This window comes from Solanum verrucosum, unplaced genomic scaffold (genome assembly GCF_900185275.1).
Source record: "Solanum verrucosum unplaced genomic scaffold, falcon-dt-bn FXZP01000297.1, whole genome shotgun sequence".
Classification (NCBI taxonomy): Eukaryota; Viridiplantae; Streptophyta; class Magnoliopsida; order Solanales; family Solanaceae; genus Solanum; species Solanum verrucosum.
The window spans coordinates 2,609,526-2,621,738 of NW_026020215.1; the positions used below are offsets into that span (position 1 = coordinate 2,609,526).

At 34.7% G+C, this 12,213-nt stretch overlaps 1 pseudogene; it reads right to left on the reverse strand.

The window, feature by feature from the left end:
* Positions 1-7,831: 7,831 nt before the first annotated feature.
* LOC125830625 (gibberellin 20 oxidase 1-like) lies at positions 7,832-11,731 on the reverse strand (annotated as a pseudogene).
* Positions 11,732-12,213: the final 482 nt, after the last annotated feature.

Consider the following 12,213-nt stretch of genomic DNA (forward strand, 5'->3'; position numbering starts at 1 on the left):
TCACCTGCAATTGTAAAACCTTCAGGTTGTTTAACATAAATGTCTTCCTCAAGCAATCCATTGAGAAATGCAGATTTGACATCCAAATGGAAGATTTTCCACTTGTATTGTGATGCGAGAGCGACTAGAAACCTTACTGTCGCATGCCGCACAACAGGAGCAAACGTTTCTCCAAAGTCCATTCCAAGCTGCTGAGAATAGCCTTTAACTACAAGTCTAACTTTATGCTTGAAGATGGAGCCATCTGGATTGAACTTTGTTCGATAGACCCATTTGACACCGATAACATTCTTCTCTTCTGGCCTATCAACCAACTCCCAAGTATCATTTTTATTAATAATGGCAAGTTCCTCCTCCATTGCTGAAATCCACACTTTGTGGTTTGCTGTTTCTTCAAATGAGGATGGTTCAACAAGAGCAAAATTGCATTGCTCATAAACTTCTGCTAGTGATTTGGTCTTCAAAACAGGAGAGTCTGTAGTCAATTCAACATCTCAATTGTTTTTTGTTCCAGCAATAGGACTAGAGGGAGTATCACCTTTTTGCTGATTTGGAGTTGCAGCTGAAGTACTCCCACCTTGGTTCTTCACAACAATATCTCGATCCCAATCATAGTGGCAAGACTCATCCACTACAAGATCTGTACTAACAAACACCTTCTTACTACTAACATTGTACACTTTGTATCCTTTTGAAACTGTACTATAGCCCAACAAAATACACAGTTCTGCCTTGCTATCTAATTTGCCTCTTTTAGCATCAGGAACATGTGCATAGCATACCGAACCACATACCTTCAAGTGTCTTGCAGATGGCTTGATACCCTTCCATGCTTCAAATGGTGTCATGTCTTGGACTGCTCTAGTTGGTAATCTATTTAGCAAATAGACAGCGATATTGACTGGTTCAGCCCAAAAGTATTTAGGCATCTTCTTTTCTGCCAACATGCATCTTGCCATCTTCATCACAGTTCTATTCCTCCTCTCTGAAACCCCGTTCTGTTGTGGAGTATAGCTAATAGTGAATTGTTGTTGGATACCCAAATCATTACAATACTTGCTAAACTGATACGAAGTATATTCAGTTCCATTATTGGATCTAATATACTTCAATTTACAACCACTCTCCCTTTCTACCATAGCTTTGAATTCTTTGAAAACATAAAACACTTGATATTTGCTACTAAGAAAGTAGACCCATGTCATTCGAGTCAGATCATCTACAAAGAGAACAAAATACTTGTTTCCACTCAAAGAGGCCATCCTCATTGGTCCACATAAATTTGTATGAACCAACTCTAGACTTTCCTTAGCTCTCCAAAGACTTCCTTTAGGAAAGGATCGTCTATTCATTTTACCAAATTGACATGACTCACAAACATCTCTACACATGTAAATTTTGGGTACTTCAAGCACCATACCCTTTGATTGCATATACACTAGTGAGCTAAGATTATAATGACCGAATCTTTTGTTCCAAAGCCAAGTATCGCTCAATTCAACATTAAAAGAGCAAGTATCAATAGAATAGCATGAAATTGGAAAGGAATTGTCAATCATGCTAATTTTAGCTATTTCACATCCTTTAGGATCATAAATGACACATTGTTTGTCCTTAAAATTAAGAGAATAATTTTTATGAAGCAATTGAGCAACACTTAACAAGTTTTGAGTCAAATTTGACACATTAAGAACATCATTAATAATTTTTGTACCTTCGTCAGTAGGAAATTTTACTGACCCTCTACCGTGAGCTTCCACTAATGCGCCATTTCCAAGCTTCACTTTGGTTTTATCAGATCTGTCCAAGGTAACAAACAAATTTTCATCAATCGCCATGTGCCTTGTGCACGCGCTATCAACATACCATTTACATTGGTCAATATGTGATGTGTGTGAGGCCATGAAAACCTCCTCCTCTGATATTCCAACTTGGTGATCATCTGCGAAATTCACTCAATGGGAAGACTGGCCACTTTGATTTTGCGTTTGCCTACAATACTTCTCAATGTGACCATACTTCTTACAATATCAACATTGAATTGGAGACCTCTTTGAATTCTACCAACAATTTTTCTCTAAGTGGTTTGTCTTCTTACAAATGCCACAAGGTGGAAATTTTCCTTTTATTGACAAATCACCTTGGTTTCCACCAGATTTTACCTCTCCAAATTTATCCAACCAGACTTTTCTGCTTTCCTTTTGATGTTTGAATTTATACCTTGCTTGAAAGGCATCTTCGACTATCCCTTCACTTCTCATAGTGACCCGTTGCTCTTGGACTTACAATTTGGAGATTAGTTCGTCTATTGTAAGAGTAGTCAAGTCACAAGACTCTTCAATAGCTAAGATTTTGTATTCAAACTTGTCTGGAAGGCTGACCAAGATCTTCTCTACAACTTTGTGATCTGGAAAGGTTTCACCAAGTATTCTTATCTGGTTCACAATCTCCATCAGCTTTGAAGATTATTCTTTCACACTATCTGAGTCTTTCATCTTCAAAAGCTCAAACTCTCTCTTCAATGCTAAGAGTCTAGTAGACTTTACTCTATTGTTGCCTTCAAAATCCTCCTTTAACTTATCCCAAGCCTCTTTGGTTGTTTCACAAGTCATAATCCTCGTAAACATCACGTCCGTAAAACTTGAATGCATGCAGGTGAGAGCTCGTGGAGATCTAGTCACCAACTCATCATACTTCTTAATTTCATTGAGAGTTGCATTAACTCTCAATGGCTGGACAGCAGGTTCTCCAAGCTCAACAACTTCCCATAAGTTGAGAGCTTTTAGATAAGACTTCATTTTGATGGCCCATATGTGATAATTCTCTCCGGTAAAAGTCGGAGGACCTGTCGTTGGTTGATTTTCAGGTGCCATGAATTTTTTCAGCAAGTAAATTCAAGAAAGAACAGAAAGTAGATGAGCGAAACAAACAAAATTTAATTCAGGTCTCGTAGGAAATAGGCTCTGATACCATGTTACAACGAAAAAGAAGAAGAACTTCAGGTCTACAAGGTGTAAACAATAGGAAATCATAACTGTAAATTGCTACAGAAAATCTGAAAGTGAAGAAAAAGGCTTAAGTTTTCTTGAGTTCAAATGTTTTTTCCACTAGATGTTTCATTACATATGGTCTATTTATACATAAAGTGTGAGAATTACAACCACATAATAAGCAAAATATCTCACACCAAACTATGCACATATGTGGCTCACTAACCACCACTCATTTTAAATCAAGACTACATATCTTACTACAAATATCTACTAACTAGGAGTTTCTAGACAAAACTTAATTTTCTAATATATCTACTACAAAATATCTCCAACCTAGGAGTTTCTAGACAAATCTTACTTTTCTAACATATCTAATACAAAATATCTCCAATCTAGAAGTTTCTAGACAAATTTTAATTTTCTAACAATATGTATATTGATCTGTACTAGAAGATGATATGCCATCTGCTACTTATAGTAAATGATGATGATGATTTTAGACAAATTTCGTTCTTGATAAGGGCTATTCAATGTTCATCTTCCTAAGATTGTTGTTTTACTCCAATTTTTAGTTATATTGCTATTTTGTGGTCGGTATTTTCCTTTCTACTGCACTCTCTGTACCCCTCAAATGGTAAGGGTAAGGTTTGTGTGCATCAGAATCTACTTATGGAATTACACTGGATATGTTGTTACAATGTTTATCTTTTTCACAAAAACCACATACTTTGAAAGTCATGTTATCAGATTATTTAATACGAGGAACACGAATCTAAATTCATCTATTACTATGCCTAAACAAGATTTTTTTTTTGTAAATCTTTGGAACTCCCTATTCGTATTTTGGGTTGTTGCAATGGGTTAATCTACTTACACAAGGACTTTTTTACCCTTATGATATTGAATCCACGTACCGGAAATTTCCATGTGTTTCGTGATGCAATACTTGATTGGGATTGTTTTATCAGATATGAATTTGGTTGTGATGCATCTAACGAAGATTATATGGTTGTTAAGATATTGAGTTTTAGTCAAATTGAAGGCAGATATGCGAATGTTGTGAGGATTTATAGCTTAAAGGCTTGTTCTTGGGAAAAAATACGAGATTTTACTAGTGGTTTTATAAAAGGAGAGGTGGGATTGTTTGTAAATGGCGCTCTTCATTTTGAAGGAAGCTATCGTCGTGGTTCTTGGGAGATTGTTACTTCGGATTTGGTTGCAAAAAATGGAAAATAGCATTACCTAGTTATTAAGATGGAGGTATTGTTGATTGGACATTAAATGTTTCGAGAGGATATTTAGTTGCTTGTTGTAACTATGACGAACCAAATAAGACGGATATCTGAGTGATGGAGTACGGTGTTGAGAAATCGTGGGGTAAGAAAAAAACTTTACAGAGTACTATACAACAGAGTTGGATATCTTATCAGAAAATATAACCTGTTTGCTCAAGTGGTTTTAAGTTGATTACATGAAATCTAAGTGCTGCAAGTTGTTCAGTGCAGCTTTGGGAATGTTCTTTGCTCTCCAGGAACACCGATTATGCATCTTTGTGAACGCGAATAGCCTTAAACTGACACACTCACAGTCTCACAATGTGTGTGTGTGTCTCCCTGTGGCTGCAATTGTAAGCTGCGTGGAGCTAGAAGGTACATGGGTCGTGGACGCTTTCCTAAAAAGAAGCAATGTGGTATATGGTGAATAAGCATCGGATAACTCTATTCCAGCAACTGCGGTAAACAGAGTAATCATTGGGCGTCCAATAAGCTGAATTTAGACAGATCAAAATAGGCTAAATTAATAAAATGAGCGGGCCAAAATGTGTAAAAAAGTCGGTTATAATTCAATTTCACGACAAAGATGAAAATTTAGTTTAGTTAATCAATTGAGCTATTAAAAAATCTGACTTCCAATTATTCCTGCTGAAAAAGCAACAAACAAATGAACAATATGAAAGACAAACTCCTCTGGGTCCAACTCGAGTTCCTCGGGTCTGAGCTGCAGCTTCGGCTACGTGTTCTACAGAATTCTTTAAGATGTATTTTTTAGAATTCAACATTCATAAACTTGAAATTCTAGCCTCTTCTGCTTCCATCCTTGTAACTGTTTACAAAGTTCTTGTAACCCGTTATAAAGAAGGAAGTAGAATCAAGGTGAAAGAGAGAGGAGGTGGTTCAATGACCAAATCATATGTGGTCTTCATTCCCTCACAGTTCTTCTCTTCCTGGTAAATTAAACTTTTAGATTAACTAATTAATATTTCTGCTAGCGTCTACTGTCTCTTTTTTTTATTTGCTTTAATATACTTTTCCTTGAGCCGAGGGTTTATAGGGAACAACCTCTCTACCTCCCATAGTAGTTGTAAGGTCTGCGTATCCTCTACCCTCTTCAGACCCCACATACATAGGGTATGTTGTTGTTGCTTAGTTAATTAATGTCTCAATTTGTGTCTAAGGTGCCATTTGGAGGATTTCAAATCACGATGAATGGTGACAGACTATAACAAGCGAGAGTGTCCCAGCTACACATGAGAGAGATGAATGGTGATAGACTTTAACTCTTCGAAAAAACTCTTGTCATAAGTCACGTGGTTAGTGCAACTGTTATCAGTCAATCAAAAACTTGTTGAAACCTAACTTGATATACATGTTAAAACAAAAAGATTGTCTTCTTCTTCATCAACAACATGAGCATTGCTTCATGGTTCTCATATTTATTTTTTCAAATCACTGCTTCATGACAAGGATAATTGCACTTGCTGCACTTCGCGTCTGGCCTTTCCCAATATCTAAATGGTGTATGACCATTTTTTCACAGTTTTGACGAGGTAGATAATTTTCAACTTTTAACCCCTGCTTTGAGTTCTATAGTTGTCTGCTAAGGCTCCATTTCTCATGTGTTTGGAAAGAATTTAACAACTCTGTCAAAGTAATCTTTGACAAATCATGTGTATTTTTCAACGTAGTTATACATGTTTGATGTCTTTGGGCATCTTACCTTGCTAACAATGTCAAGAAATCTATCCATGTATTCTTTGATTGTCTAGGAGTCTTTCATTCTATGCAATTCAAATTCTTTGACCTCTAGCATATTGTTTCTTTAGATAATTTTAAATATATTTTGGTGATGGGAGGGACATAATTCTTGTGAAAATAGTTTTTGAGACAAAAACAAATAGAATTGCTTTCGCCTTGGACTTCACGGTTTCTTTTACTTGTGACTCTTGATTTGTGCTATGGAGGAATTATTTAGCAGCAGATTAATTTCATAATCCTCTACCACGACTTCCTTCCTAAAGATCAAGGGCCTCAAAGAAAGTTTTCATATCCCACATGTCGGTTTTTGAAGGAAAAGAAATGCAGGAAAATAACAACGGAAGAGAAGAAATAATTTTTTTATTAGGGAAAATGCATAATACCCCCCAGCCTATGCCCGAAATCCTAGAGACACACCTAAAGAATACTAAGGTCCTATTACCCCCACCCCCACCCTCGAACTTATTTTATAAATAATTTTCTACCCCTTTTTGACTTACGTGGCACTATCAGTCAGATAGCTTGAAAGTGTTGTTCAACACACGCTAGGCCCCACTTTTTTAACTTTCTAAAAAGAAAAGCTATCAGTTCAAAAAATAGCTTTTACACTTCCCAAAATTTATCTTCCTTTTTGAAGTTTAACTTTACCAAAAGGAACAAAGGAAAGAACAATTATCTTCAAAAATTCAATTTCAGAAATTCGATTTTGAGAAATATAAACTCATAATCAATTTTCTATGTTAGATTTTGGTACTTAGTGTTTGATTTCAGTCGTGCATCTGTGGGTCGATTTCATTTTTCTAAGTCATCAAGAATCGTGGTTGAGTTCAAAGATGAGTTTTTTCTTGATTTTATTTTGTGTTTTGTTACTGTTATACTTATATTTCGTAGGGGTTATGATATGTTGTTAAATATAGGTTTTGATCTTTGAGTGAAATGTAACTTCATGCTTATTTTTTAGGGTTTATGTTATGATTTAACTTGAAGAATAATGGAGGTTTGTTTTTTTTTCAAAAGATGAAGAACACTCTGATAAAGAAGAAGACATTTGAGTTAATGAGGTTTTTTTTTCAACTTTATTTTAACTCGTGGTCAATTATTATTGGTCAGTGTAGTCTAAAAATAACACCCACGTGTTAGTTGACTGATTCAAAAGTTTAATGTTGTTAGTGGCAGTACTTTTAGGAGTCTTTTATGTTTTCAGTTAACTAGCTCTAAGAATCCTAATTAGTTGATAATAGTTAGTTAGCAGGTCAAGGGTTAGTGCTAAACTAGTGCCCTATTTTTTCTCTAAATTTGTTTCTTTCCAAGTTCTATTTAAAGACTTGCAGCGTTGTCTTCTGAAGTAATAGAAAACGATCAAGTTTCTCTCTGTTAACGTCTTACTCGAGTAGTCGCTCATATCTTCTGCCAACACCACGCGCCTAACATAGGTGAAGTCATGGACTCAGCCACGTAGTCCAAAAATGGATAGAAAATTATTTATAAAATAAGTTCGGGGGGAGGGGGTAATAGGACCTTAGTATAGTTTAGGTGTGTCTCTGGAATTTTGGGCATAGGTTGAGGGGGTACTTATGCATTTTCCCTTTTTATTACACTACATAACTTTATATTTATTGACTAATACAAGACATGTATTTACAGACTAAAAACCTAACTGAAATAGAAATCAACTCCTAATTATTGGGTCTCAAACTTAAAAAATATTATTGCAGCAAAAAGATCTATAGTTCTAAAGTAAAGATTCAACATATATACAAAAGATTCCAAGGCCTTCAATATTGAACCTCATATGTATAACTCTTAAACTTTTGTATTATTGTCTTGAAGCCAATTCAAGAAAGCTTAAAGAATGTCCGTATCAGCTCTGTGATGCTTCTGAGTAAACTCAAGGAGAGTAGGCCATGTGAAGTCGGGATATATTCGAGGGTTGTTGTAGTCCACCAATTTAGTTTGTGGACTCACCACCTTATCTTTATCTGGACAACTAAAGAAGCAAGTGATTTCCTAGGAGTCTTTTTTTACCATTTCTCTATGCAAGCAACTTTTGTATCTACCATACGAAAGCGCCTACAAAAGGGTAAACACCAAATATGTTATATTCATGTTATAAGTCTATGAATTCGCGATAAATATCGTTGCGCGTCATGTGGAAAGATCTTATAATATTTGTCACCTAAAAATGTATTTTATTTTGTCTAATTGACTATGTTTATATTATTTGTATGTAATACATAAAACATTATCTTATTATATAGTTCTAGTGTGTAAATTCACTTACCATAAATGTGTCGCCTATGTTAACCACAAAAGCATTGAAATTTGGACAGATGGAGTACCATTCTTTGTCCACAAAAACTTGAAGTCTGCCAACACAATCTTGATGGAGAATAGTTATTAATGTTGGATTGTAGTGAGACCTTGTTCCTAAGGTGAGCTATGATTTCTAGCATGGGGGATAGTAGTTGAGTCTCATTATCGATTCATTGTCTTCGAAAAACTTTTTTAAATGACTCTTCTGTACACCTAGGCTCATTCCTAAGAGTTTCATGATCCTAAGAGAAAGTGTGCTCATGGAATTGCAATATTCTTGATAACAGTCATGTGTAATTAAAGGGAAAAGAGGTTAATTCATTACATTACTGAAAAATAGATAGTCCTTCTCTCTCGATTTGTTTGTCTGATTTTGATTTGACATAAGGTTAAAGAAAGTAAAGAAAGACTTTTGAATCCAGTAGTCTTAGACAAAATATATGTAAGATGTAGCAGAATTTAATTTAATTTTGTGCTCTTAAACATGACATGCCAAAAAAAGGAAAAAAACATGTTTTGAAACTTACCAAAAAGAAATGTACAACAAACAAATTGAAACAGAGGATTACTAAGGTAGTCAATTGTCCTTACCCAAGATTGTTAAAACGTTCACCCAATGTCCTTTGGAAACACTCTTAAACTATGTGAGACGAGTCTTCTTTAGCAAAGTATCATAAAGAGAGTGTCTCTTTCCAAGGCAACTTCGACGAAAACCTTTCGGTAAGCTGCTGGCATAGCCACATTACTCACCAATTTTCCTCTGTGCTTTTTTTCTTTTCAGAGAGAAGCATGTCAAAGAACATGTCTATGTAGCTATGGACATTGGAGATGAGATTAGCATCAACTTTGTGGTTCACTACAAGAAACAAATTGTGACTCCTGCAAGCCTCACCAACAAGCCTAGATTCTTAGTTGGTCGCGACAGGGTCACCAGAAAAGAAACCCCCTTAAGTCAATAAGGGGAACAAACAGTTCTTGTGCTACAACACAAGGCTTCTCGTCATCCGGCCATATATATAGTGTGGGAATGTTGGACTCATTTTTCATATGAGATGCATCAAAAATCAATGATTTTCCTTATCTAGTATAGGTGATTTTCCATTTGTGATTATATTATCAATGGTCATTGTATGCAAGGATTTTTTTTCTTTATTGTGAAATAAGTCCCAATAGGGAAAAGGAAATTGAAGTAGTTCATTGTGCGGAGCCAAAGTGAAGGATCATATCAGACTTAATGATGCTTAAAATTTGTATAGAAGTCCATATGTTAGTTAAATCAGATTTAAAAAAGGAAACACTTTCAAAGATATGTTTGACCACAGATTTTGAAATTTTTTCCTTAAAAGGTTCTCAAGTATCAAAAATGGGTCTGAACAGTTTGTTGAGAAGAGCTTAATAGTGCTTAAAATTGGGCAAGAGAGTTTTCATATATTTTGAATCAAATTTTTAAAAAGGAAATATTTTTAAAGATATGTTTGACCATAGATTTCAAATCAGAGTTTGAAATTTTTTCCTTAAAAAAATTTGAAGTATCAAAAATGGATTCAAACAGTTTGCTAAGAAAGGCTTAATAATCCTAAAAATGGGGGTATAGTTTTGTTACGGAATGTACATAGACATATCTACACATAATCATCATATCATATATAATTAAAAGTGGGAAGCTCATCTTCAAAGTTGGATAACCATTTTACCCTTACAACATATTACAATGTAATTAAATTTTTAATTAAATAATATTATTAAACAACATTTTCTGTCGATTAATTTGAAAGTTGAAAATAATATCACTTAATTTGAAAATTTGAAGGGGTGCATGATTTTGAATTTTTTTCTTACTTTTTTAATTTTTGGGCTATTTACCTATTTTTAAGAAAATCCAAAAATCATGTCCCATTATCTATCCATAACACTACCACCCAAAAGTCATGTACGTACTACAGTCCTTAATATCATCAGTTTAAGCTTTTAATGCAATAAAGAAGAAATAAAGATGACTGCCAGAAATATAATGGAGATTTCCTCTCTTCACTTTCAAAATTAACAAAAAGTTGAAGGGTGAAAAATTCTTCCACCCAAGTTTTAATTGAAAATAAATCAGACGATTTATACATCAGTGATCAGTTCATTAAAAATAACGAAGGAAAAAAGCCGTGTCCGTACAAAAATTATGGTATGTACCTCTCTTATTTTTATTTATTTATTTATTTATTTTTTAATTATTATTATTATTATTATTATTATTATTATTTACTTTGAATGGCTATACAAAGTTGTTATTTGGAAGTTGGAAAGAATATTTTATCATAGTTTAAGGCTTTTCGTCTCCAACACTAAAATATTTTATTTTCTTTAATTATCTAAGTTAAGTGATAATGAATGATATTATCTAATCCATTAAATTATGCTCAATGATCAACTTATATAAATGAATTCATAAATTAAGAATATGTACAACTCTCTCCATTAGGGGAAGTTGGAAAGAATATTTTATCATAGTTTAAGGTTTTTCGTCTCCAACACTAAAACTTTTGATTTTCTTTAGTTACGTAAGTTAAGTGATTTTTATTATATAAAATGTTATAATATTTGTGGTATTTTAATTGGATAGTATTTCTTTAATTTTTCTCGAAATCATTTAATTTTTAGCTCATTCTGATCTAATTCCTTTCAATTCTAGCTTTTTCCTTATCCAAATCATTGCAATTCTAGCCACCTCAATCCAATTTCGTTTTTCAATTATAGCCTCTTAAATCAATTTTAGTTGCAATTTTAGCCATTCATTCATTGCAATTATAACCCTTTTTGTCCAAATCTTGAAACATTAGGTTAAATCTGAACCGTCCATCCCTTAAGTGAATCCTAGATCAAATCCTAGCCGCTCATCTTAACCAATCCAATGGCTCAGATTAAATCTACCTAACCTTCCTATTTTTGGCCTAAAAAAAGACCAAACCCTTTTTTGAAAACTCATTCTTTTCTTCTCTAGCAGCGCCGCAGCCCCCTCCATCAGTGAGAACCGGCGAGAGCTCCACCATCGCCGGTGAGCTCTCCCTCTCGCTCCTCCCGTCACCCTCCTCCCTTCTCTTTTCTCTTCTCATCTCTTCTCTCCTTGCTCCCTCCCATCTCTTCTCTCCGGTGAGAATGGTGAGACAAATCGCCGTCTCCCTCTCGTCTCTCTAATCAACGAAAGCTCACTGCTCTCTCTCTCCCTCAACTGCTTCGGCCAGCGAGCTCCAAGCAATCAACATCAGCAGCCGGCGATGAGAGCAACAACATCTCCGGCCAACAACAACCAGCGCGAGAGATAGCTCCGACGAGCTACCGACGAAACATCAGCGCACCAGCAGCAACGACAACAACGTACCAGCGAGATCCTCCCATCTCCATTCCTCTCATCTCCTAGGAAATTTGAGTTCAAAGACGGATCTCAACAGATCCGTCCTAGTAAGTTTTAATCTAAAAGTTTATTTTAGCTTTTCATTACATCTATGGCTATTATGAGATGAATATTTCGAGAATTTGAGCTTTTATGTTCTGTTTGATCTCGTTACATCATTATTGCATATTCCAAGAAAATTTTAATGTTGGGATTAGTTTGAAATAGGGTATCTTAGGATTTGTTTGAAATTCTGTATTTCTTGAGTTAATTAGTTTGATTTGGAATTGTAAGATTAGATTGAACTAGGGTATTTAAGGAGTTGTTTGAATTTAGGATTTTAGCACTAGTTAGATTTTGGGATTTTAGGGCTAGTTTGAATTTGTGATTTTAAGACTAGCTTGAATTTTGAATTTAGGACCAGTTTGAATTATATTTGGGATTTTAGGACTACTAATAGTTTGAATTTGGAATTTTAGCACTATAGTTTGAT